The sequence below is a fragment of the Chrysemys picta genome, chromosome 12 (assembly GCF_011386835.1).
Source record: "Chrysemys picta bellii isolate R12L10 chromosome 12, ASM1138683v2, whole genome shotgun sequence".
Lineage (NCBI taxonomy): Eukaryota > Metazoa > Chordata > Testudines > Emydidae > Chrysemys > Chrysemys picta.
In genome coordinates this window covers 17,651,058-17,659,706 of record NC_088802.1, presented here as the reverse complement: position 1 = coordinate 17,659,706, position 8,649 = coordinate 17,651,058, and the positions used below count along the sequence as shown (strand labels likewise).

At 53.4% G+C, this 8,649-nt stretch overlaps 1 pseudogene; it reads right to left on the bottom strand.

Annotated features, from left to right (window-relative positions):
* Positions 1-3,880: 3,880 nt before the first annotated feature.
* LOC112061616 (U2 spliceosomal RNA) lies at positions 3,881-4,103 on the bottom strand (annotated as a pseudogene).
* Positions 4,104-8,649: the final 4,546 nt, after the last annotated feature.

Genomic DNA, 8,649 nt, shown 5'->3' with positions numbered 1-8,649 from the left:
CAGATACCCTGCTCCCCCTGCTGGTGTGTGACAGGCAGGCGGGGGGGGCGGAGCTCTCTGCTCCGACTGACTCCTAATCCTCCCCAAAGGCACGACACTTCCATGAGCACCCCGCCCTGCCCTCCCAGAGTCCCCCAACTGGGCCCTGCCCCCCAAGATCCACACCCGACCGGACCCTGCCCCCGACCGGGCTCAGACCCCCCGGCTCCGCACTTACTCTTGCGCACCACCGCCTTCAGCCTGGACGGGGCCATCTCCGCCTCCTGTTACGTCCCCTCGAGTCCTGTGGGTGGAACTGGGACTCAGCTGTGCGCAGGGTGGGGCTGGAGTCAGGACTCCTGGGTTCTGCTCCTGGTCTGCTCCTGCCCTTGTGCATGCCCTGGCCTCTCCCTGCTGAGCTCTGGGGAGTGCCTGTGACGCTGGCGATGGCCCCTAGTGACACTGCACTTTCTCCCAGCTCCCCCGCCCTCACGCCGCCTCTTCCCCCAAATCCCCGCCCCTGCACCGCCTCTTCCCATGAGTTCCCGCCCTTGTGCTTCCCCTTCTCTCTGAAACCCTGGCCCTGCCCTGCCCCTTCCCCCAAGGCCCCATCCCCACACCAGCCCTTCCCCCAAGACTCCGCCCGCACCCCGCTCCTTTCCCCCAATCACCCGCCCTCACTCGGCCCTTCTCCCAATCCCTGCTCCCGGATTGCCTCTACCCTCTAGGGCCCGTCTCTGCACCGCCCCTTCCCCCAAGGCCCCGCACCCGCCCTTTCCCCAAGACTCCGCCCTCGCGCCGCCTCTTATCCCGAGTCCCCACGGCCACGCTGCCGTTCCTCCGAGGCCCCGCCCCCGCTCTGCCCCCTCCCTCTAATCCCCACCCCTGCACTGCCTCTTTCCATGAGGCCCCACCCTCGCTCCGCCCCTTCTCCCCAAGGCCCCGCCCTCACGTTGCCCTTTCTACCCGAGCTCCCACCCTTACCCCGCCCCTTCTCCCCGAGCTTCGACCCCTGCGCCACCTCTTCCCCGAGTCGGAGTCCCCACCACCACGCTGCCCATTCCCCCCGGGTCCCCGCCCTTGCACTGCCCCTTCCCCCCCGGCCTCGCAGCGCCCCTTCTCCCCAGGACCCTGCCCCTGCACCAGCCCTTCTCCCGGCGGCCCTGCCCCCACGCCGCTTCTTCCTCCAAGGCCCTGCCCTCGTCCCGCCCCTTCCCCTTCGGCCCCACCCCTGCATCGCCCAGTGACCCAGGAGCAGGCCAGACTGGGGAGGCGGGAGGGCAGAAACTTCCTTAAGAAAAAGAATCCGGGCCCAGCCACCCGTTCCCGGGTGCCCTCGGGCACATCACTCAGTGTCTCTGGGCCTCACTTCTCCTGTCCGGGAAATGGGGCTGGCGGCGCTTCCTTGGGTTCAGCCAGCTGGTCTGTGTTGCCGTCAGACACTGCTGATCTGCATAACCCCGCCCACTGACTTGTGACGCCTTCCGTCGGGGTGTCAACTACTCTCCCTGCCTGCAACAGACGCTGTGTGCCAGGTGCTGCCGGAGTCCCGCTCTCGGAACCAGCCCGTCGGGGCGCGTCCCTCCGCCACTGATCCAGTTGCCGGGCCCGCACCGTCCCTGCCCTGAGCTCCCCCCGGCTGCTGCGCTCAGCGCAGGGAGCCGGTCAGCGAGAGCCAGGCTGTGTATCAAGGGGAGTTTTCTGGGGGCGGGGTGTGTGCAGGGGCGATGGAATTTCCGGTCCCTAAAAGTGGGGGGGGGCCACCAGTGCCGGAATGTGGCCGCCCCGCTTCCTCCGAGCCCCCTCGCTCACGCTTCGCCTTCACTTGCAGGCCCCGCTCTCGCTCCGCCCATTCCCCCAAATCCCCGCCCCCACACCGCCTCTTCCCCCGAGTTCCCGCTCCCACGTTGCCCCTCCCCCTAAACCCTGCCCATTCCTTCAAGGCCCCGCCCTCACACCGCCCCTTCTCCTGAGTTCCCCACTTTGTGCTTCACTTTCTCCCCAATCCCCAATCCCACGCCCTCACGCCGCCTCTTCCCCCGAATCTCCATTCCCGCACCGCCTGTTCCCCCGAAGACACCATCTGGGAGGTGAACTCAGGGGAAGAGGCGTCTTCGGGGGTCTGTCGTTATTGGGAAGATGCAGGGGGTTGAACTAGATGACCCCCTCAGGTCCCTTCCAACCCTGATATTCTATGATTCTAAGTAACACTGTATGAAGAGGATTTATCCTTGTGCACTTAAATATTCATGATACCCTATAAGCAGCATAATACATAAACATTATTGAGGCATGCAAATTACACAAATACTGCCTTTGAAACTGCCTGCTTGTTTTAGGGAGATAACTAATTTCTTACCCTGAGTACAGAGACAAATACAATTGCAAAGGATTGTTGCTTGGGATGCACTGATTCAGAATCATGGTTCCCATAATGGAAGAGGCACATCTTTTTAACGGGGTCACCACGGAACCCCATTTCTTAGTGTGCAAGCAATCGTTATTAGGAAGTTCTTTGCTGGCAACATTTGGAGCGCTGACTCACAGTCCTCTCTTCTAAGGGCTTGATCTTGTTTTACTGAAGTCAGTGGGAGTTTTACCACTTGTTTTGCTTGGATCTGAACTGGTTCCATACTGGAGCTCCTGGAACAGTGCTCTCTCCTCCATGTGATCTCATCCTACTCCCTGCGTGACAACAGGAATATTTTCACAAGGAGAAGGGAATGGAACAATTCTTTCCTGTGGGGACATGGCTGAGAGACACTGACCCAAAGGTTTCAGAGTAGCAGCCGTGTTAGTCTGTATCCGCAAAAAGAAGAAAAGGAGGACTTGTGGCACCTTAGAGACTAACAAATTTATTAGAGCATAAGCTTTCGTGGACTACAGCCCACTTCTTCGGATGCATATAGAATGGAACATATATTGAGGAGATATATATACACATAGGTCCTATGATGATGTCACTGGAACCCAGGAACCTATCCTTGTAACAAACCCCGATGCCAACTCTGTCCACATATCTATTTCAGTGACATCATCATAGGACCTAATCACATCAGCCATACCATCAGGGGCTCGTTCACCTGCACATCTACCAATGTGATATATGCCATCATGTGCCAGCAATGCCCCTCTGCCATGTACATTGGCCAAACCGGACAGTCTCTACGCAAAAGAATTAATGGACACAAATCTGACATCAGGAATCAAAATACTCAAAAACCAGTGGGAGAACACTTTAACCTGTCTGGTCATTCAGTGACAGACCTGCGGGTGGCTATATTACAACAGAAAAACTTCAAAAACAGACTCCAACGAGAAACTGCTGAGCTAGAATTGATATGCAAACTAGACACAATCAACTCCGGTTTGAATAAGGACTGGGAATGGCTGAGCCATTACAAACATTGAATCTATCTCCCCTTGTAAGTATTCTCACACTTGTTATCTAACTGTCTGTCTGTACTGGGCTAGCTTGATTATCACTTCAAAAGTTTTTTTTCTTCTCTTAATTAATTGGCCTCTCAGAGGTGGTAAGACAACTCCCACCTGTTTATGCTCTCTGTATGTGTGTATATATATGTCCTCAATATATGTTCCATTCTATATGCATCCGAAGAAGTGGGCTGTAGTCCACGAAAGCTTATGCTCTAATAAATTTGTTAGTCTCTAAGGTGCCACAAGTCCTCCTGTTCTTCTTTTTACTGACCCAAAGCCCACACTTCTGTAACGCGTGAGAACCAGTCTTTTCAATGAAAAAAGCAGCTGCTAAAGTGGGTAGACGCTCCCTCAGAAAGAAAAAAAACCAGACAAATCGATAGAAAACACAACTGAACGCTTTGAGCACCGATACAGCATAAAGTTTTTTTTCTGTTCTTTGAACCAGCATAAAGTCCCCAAAAGGAAGTGCACCGTACCCGACAGTACTGCAATACCAGGGTGATACATGGAGTGGATGGAGCAAGCTCCTAGTCCATCTCCCTGTTCCAAAAATCCATTTAATATAAAGTTCTCACATAGCAAACATATCAGATATTAAACTGATAAGAACAAATATAACTTACAGAATTTTTTCATTTGACCAGAGCTCAGAGAGACCAGAGCTCGGAGAGCCGGGAAGCAATACCTTCCTTCGGAACAGCGCGCTCCCCTCGCGCTCCCATTGCTTTCTATGTCACCAGGACCTGCTTTCATACCTTCATAGCTAAATGGCAATCGCTGCCCCGAAGTGACTCCGATACACTCACTCAAAGCACCAACTCTCCACACCGAATTCTGCTCCCACATTGCTCTCTCCCCGCATCGCCCCTTCCCCGAAGCCCCACCCTCACACCGCCCTTCCCTCCTAGTCCCCGCCCTCACGCCTTCTCCGAATCCCCGCTCCCACGTTGCCCCTCCCCCTAAACTCCACCCGTTCCTTCAAGGCCCCGCCCCCACACTGCCCCTTCTCCTGAGTTCCCCCCCTTGCACTTCCCTTTCTCCCCGATCCCCTGCCCTCACGCTGCCACTTCCCCCGAATCCCCGCCCCCGCAACGCCTCTTCCCCCGAGTTCCCACCCTTGTCCTTCCACTTCTCCCTGAAACCCTGGCCCTGCCCCGCCCCTTTCCCAAAATCACCCGCCCTCACTCGCCCCTTCCCCCAATCCCTGCTCCCGGATTGCCCCTCCCCTCTAGGGCCCACCTCTGCACCGCCCCTTCCCCCAAGGCCCCGCCCCCGCACCAGCCCTTTCCCCAAGACTCCGCCCTCGCGCTGCCTCTTTCCCCGAGTCCCCACGTCCACGCTGCCATTCCTCCGAGGCACTGCCCCTCCTTATAATCCCCACCCCTGCACTGCCCCTTTTGATAATGCCCCGCCCTTGCACTGCCCCTTCTCCCCAAGACCCCACCCTCACATTGTCCTTTCTACCCGAGCTCCCACCCTTGCCCCACTGCTTCTCCCCGAGCTGCCACCCTCGCGCCGCCTCTTCCCCGAGTCGGAGTCCCCACCACCACGCTGCCCATTCCCCCCGGGTCCCCGCCATTGCACTGCCCCTTCCCCCCAGGCCCTGGCCTCACACCGCCCCTTCTCCCCAGGATCCTGCCCCTGCACCAGCCCTTCTCCCGGCAGCCCTGCCCCCAAGACTCCGCCCTCGCGCTGCCTCTTTCCCCGAGTCCCCACGTCCACGCTGCCATTCCTCCAAGGCCCCGCCCTCAGCCTGCCCCTTCCCCCTCGACTCCGCCCCTGCACCACCCAGCGACCCAGGATCATGCCAGACCGGGCAGTGCAGGGGTGGGGATTAGAGGGAGGGGGCAGCGTGGGGGCGGGGCTTCGGAGGAATGCAGCGTGACCGTGGGGACTCGGGGAAAGAGGCAGCGCGAAGGTGGAGTCTTGGGGCAAGGGTAACTAAGTTATGTAACTAAGGCAGGACGGTGGGCCCCCCATTTCAGCTCTTTTGCAACCTGCCACTGTGCCACCTGTACCACTTGCTAAAGCCACAATATTGGTAAACCTGCAAAAGTGGCTCAGGGGTTCCGGGGCCTGCCCCAAACACCTTTTTGCATTGGCAACTTGATTTTGTACAAATGCCTAAGTGACAAGAATATGAATTTATTTTGGTTATGGTATGTTTATTTTCTGGTTGGATCGAAGCCTTTCCTTGTCGAAAGGCTGACGCACTGTCTGTTGCCAAATGTTTATTAAATCATATTATGCCTGCCAAGGGAATTCCTGCCACTCTGTCCAGTGATCGGGGTACACATTTTACTGGACAACTTGTTCAACACCTGGATCGTGTGTTACATATCACACACCTGTTCCACTGTCCCTACCACCCACAGAGCGCGGGTGCAGTTGAAAGATGAAATGGTGTACTTAAGAATAAGCTTGCTAAAATCTGTGACTCTACAGGGTTAAGCTGGCCAGCGGCTTTACCACTGGCCCTTATGGAAATGCGATCCACTCCATCCCAAAGGCATAAATTGAGTCCCTTTGAAATTGCTATGGGACACCCTATGCGAGCTATGGCTACCTTTACTCCAGTCTCAGACTTGAACTTGACGCACAGTACGCTCCTTCAAATTGCAAGGGATTAATGCAAGCCGTAAGTCACTTCCATTCACAGGTTCGAGCTGCCTGGCCAACGGAACCCACCTCTGACGTTTGCCATGACCTCAAGCCAGGTGATTGGGTCTACGTAGGGCACTATCATCGAAAACACACCTTGGAGCTCCGGTGGAAGGGTCCTCATCAGGTACTGCTTACTACCCAGATGGCTGTTAAACTATCTGGCATCGCAGCGTGGATACATGCTTCGCAGTGTAAGAAGGCACCATCCCCAGCGAACCAATCATCACCTCAGAACCAGACAGAGTCAATTTTGACTCCAGAAGAAGACGTAGAGGAACAGCCTGCAATACCTTATCATCTATGCTCTTGTAAGTGTTGCCAGGAGCAGACGATGACCTAAAGCAAGGCCCAAGAAGAAGCAGTAGCGAGCCTAGCGCCTGCTCCCTGGTGGATGTAAAACTGTGACTGCGGTTCCCTCAGTTGAGGTTGTCAGAACCAGCAGGGCCTTGCCTCCAACATGCGCCTCTGGTGGCGCCTGTTCCTCCGCTGCTGGTATCTTAAGGTCTGGGGAGTCCACAATGACAATTCTTTTATCCAGCAGCAAGTGTGGATAGCTCAAACCCTTAATATTTCTAATTGCTGGGTCTGCAGCCCACTCTCAAGCTGGTGTTCCTGTCCTGGCAATCCCACTCAATTCCCAGACCACACTGGAGGACCTCGTCCGTTTAACAAAACATGGAACAACAATGACACTTGGGAAGCAGTGGGAATACATGTATCTAAATGGATAAGTGTGGTAGAGGGAAAATGTCATTGGTGTTGGGTGTGTAATGGGACAGGGTTGGATCTGGGAAAAAGCCGTTGCCTTCGGCATATTGTGGCCAATTGTGTATGGGATTATTCGAACAAAACTAACGAGTGGTGGGCCAGGTATGGGGTTATGAATTTTTTCTCGACCTGGGATCAAACAGAAAAATCAATCTCATGTTCCCCCTACAGTAACCTTAGTGAAAACAATACAATCTTTCAATGCCATGCAAATAACACCACTCCTCGTAAGGAGAATTACCCTGTGCCCCTTTGGAGGATATTACTCCTTCTTTGCAGGCACCTATGTGACAAATGGGTGCAACCGACCCTTCCCGGCCTTAATAGGCCATCATTGGGTTTGTGGGACCAAAGCTTATACTGCGTTACCAGCTAACTGGTCAGGTATCTGTTATCCCGCCCGACTCTTCCCAGTATTCCGAGTGCTAGGGTCCTTCCCACGAGAACACGTCCGTAATTTCAGGCGAAGAAGAAGGGATTTACCAGATGCCCAATGGTATGTAAATAACATAAGCCCCTTAACCTGGGAAGAGGCTATTGGCGGTTCCCTTATCCCACTTGGGGGAGTAATACACCATGCAAAAAGGCTCCTGAGGTTACAAGCAGTAGTTGAAATAATGGCAAATGAAACCGGAGAGAGTTTAAGAGCCCTGGCCAAAGAAACAGGGGCAATCCAACAGATGGCCCTCCAAAACCGTCAAGCATTGGACATAGTGCTGGTGGCCAAAGGAGGGACCTGTGCTCTCATTGGAAAAGAATGTTGTGTGTTCATACCTGACAACACCAATGAGGTACTAGATCGCGTTAGCCACTTAGAACAAATCGTATATCTTCCCCATGAAGAGCCGAGTTCTTTATGGAAGCGGCTAAGTAACCTTTCTCTGGCATAGGAAACTGATTGTTTCAGGGATCCCTGACTATCCTGTTTGGAATCCTAATGATTTTTGTATGTTTTCAGTTAATCTCCTGTTGTATCCAGAATTGTGTAAGGCATGCTACCCAGGTGACTGCCCCAAAACAGAGTGCTAATATGATGATTTTGAATATCGCTGATGAAGAAAGGGATAAAGAACGGTTAATATGTGGAACCCAGTAATTGTTGGTCATAGCGTAGCTTGACCAAAAGGAGGGATTGTGAAAGTAGAATGAATTATATTGTAAAAATAGAATGGATTGAAGAAATGCTGTATGTACCTTTTTAAGCAGAAATAAGGAATATTGAAATACAGGTGTCAGGAAAAGAAACATTAAGGCATAAACAATGAGTCTGCTTAACCTAATGTTGGACCATTAGCCGGAGATCTGTAAAAGTTAGTAAGGAAATTGAATATGTATGTCTAGCTTCAGGTAAACTTGTCAGTTCTGCTTATCTTTGTCCTCTTGTTAAGGTCTCGCCCTTTTTATCTGTATAAAATAAGGTAGTGTGGGTCTTGCATGGTGCTCACATTATCTGAATGTATTAGCAGAGCGCTGTGCTAATAAACAGTGGTCTAACAAATTGTGAGTCTTGAATCTAACTTTGACAGGAGTTAGAGGTGGGATCCACAAAGGTACTTAGGTGCCTAAGTCCCATTTGTAAGCCCCACTGAGATCCATAAAACTCCCCTTTGACTGCTGCTTACCCCTGTACGTTCCTAAACTAATTCAGTGGCGAATCATGTGCAGAGGGAGAACCCTAGGTGCCTACATTTCTGCCTGTGTGCATGTGCTGTGCTGCCTCACCGCAGGCGCTCAGACGCCATCTCCTGTCTGTGCTCCAGACTGATCCACAAACCAGGGAAAACAGGCATTTGTCCA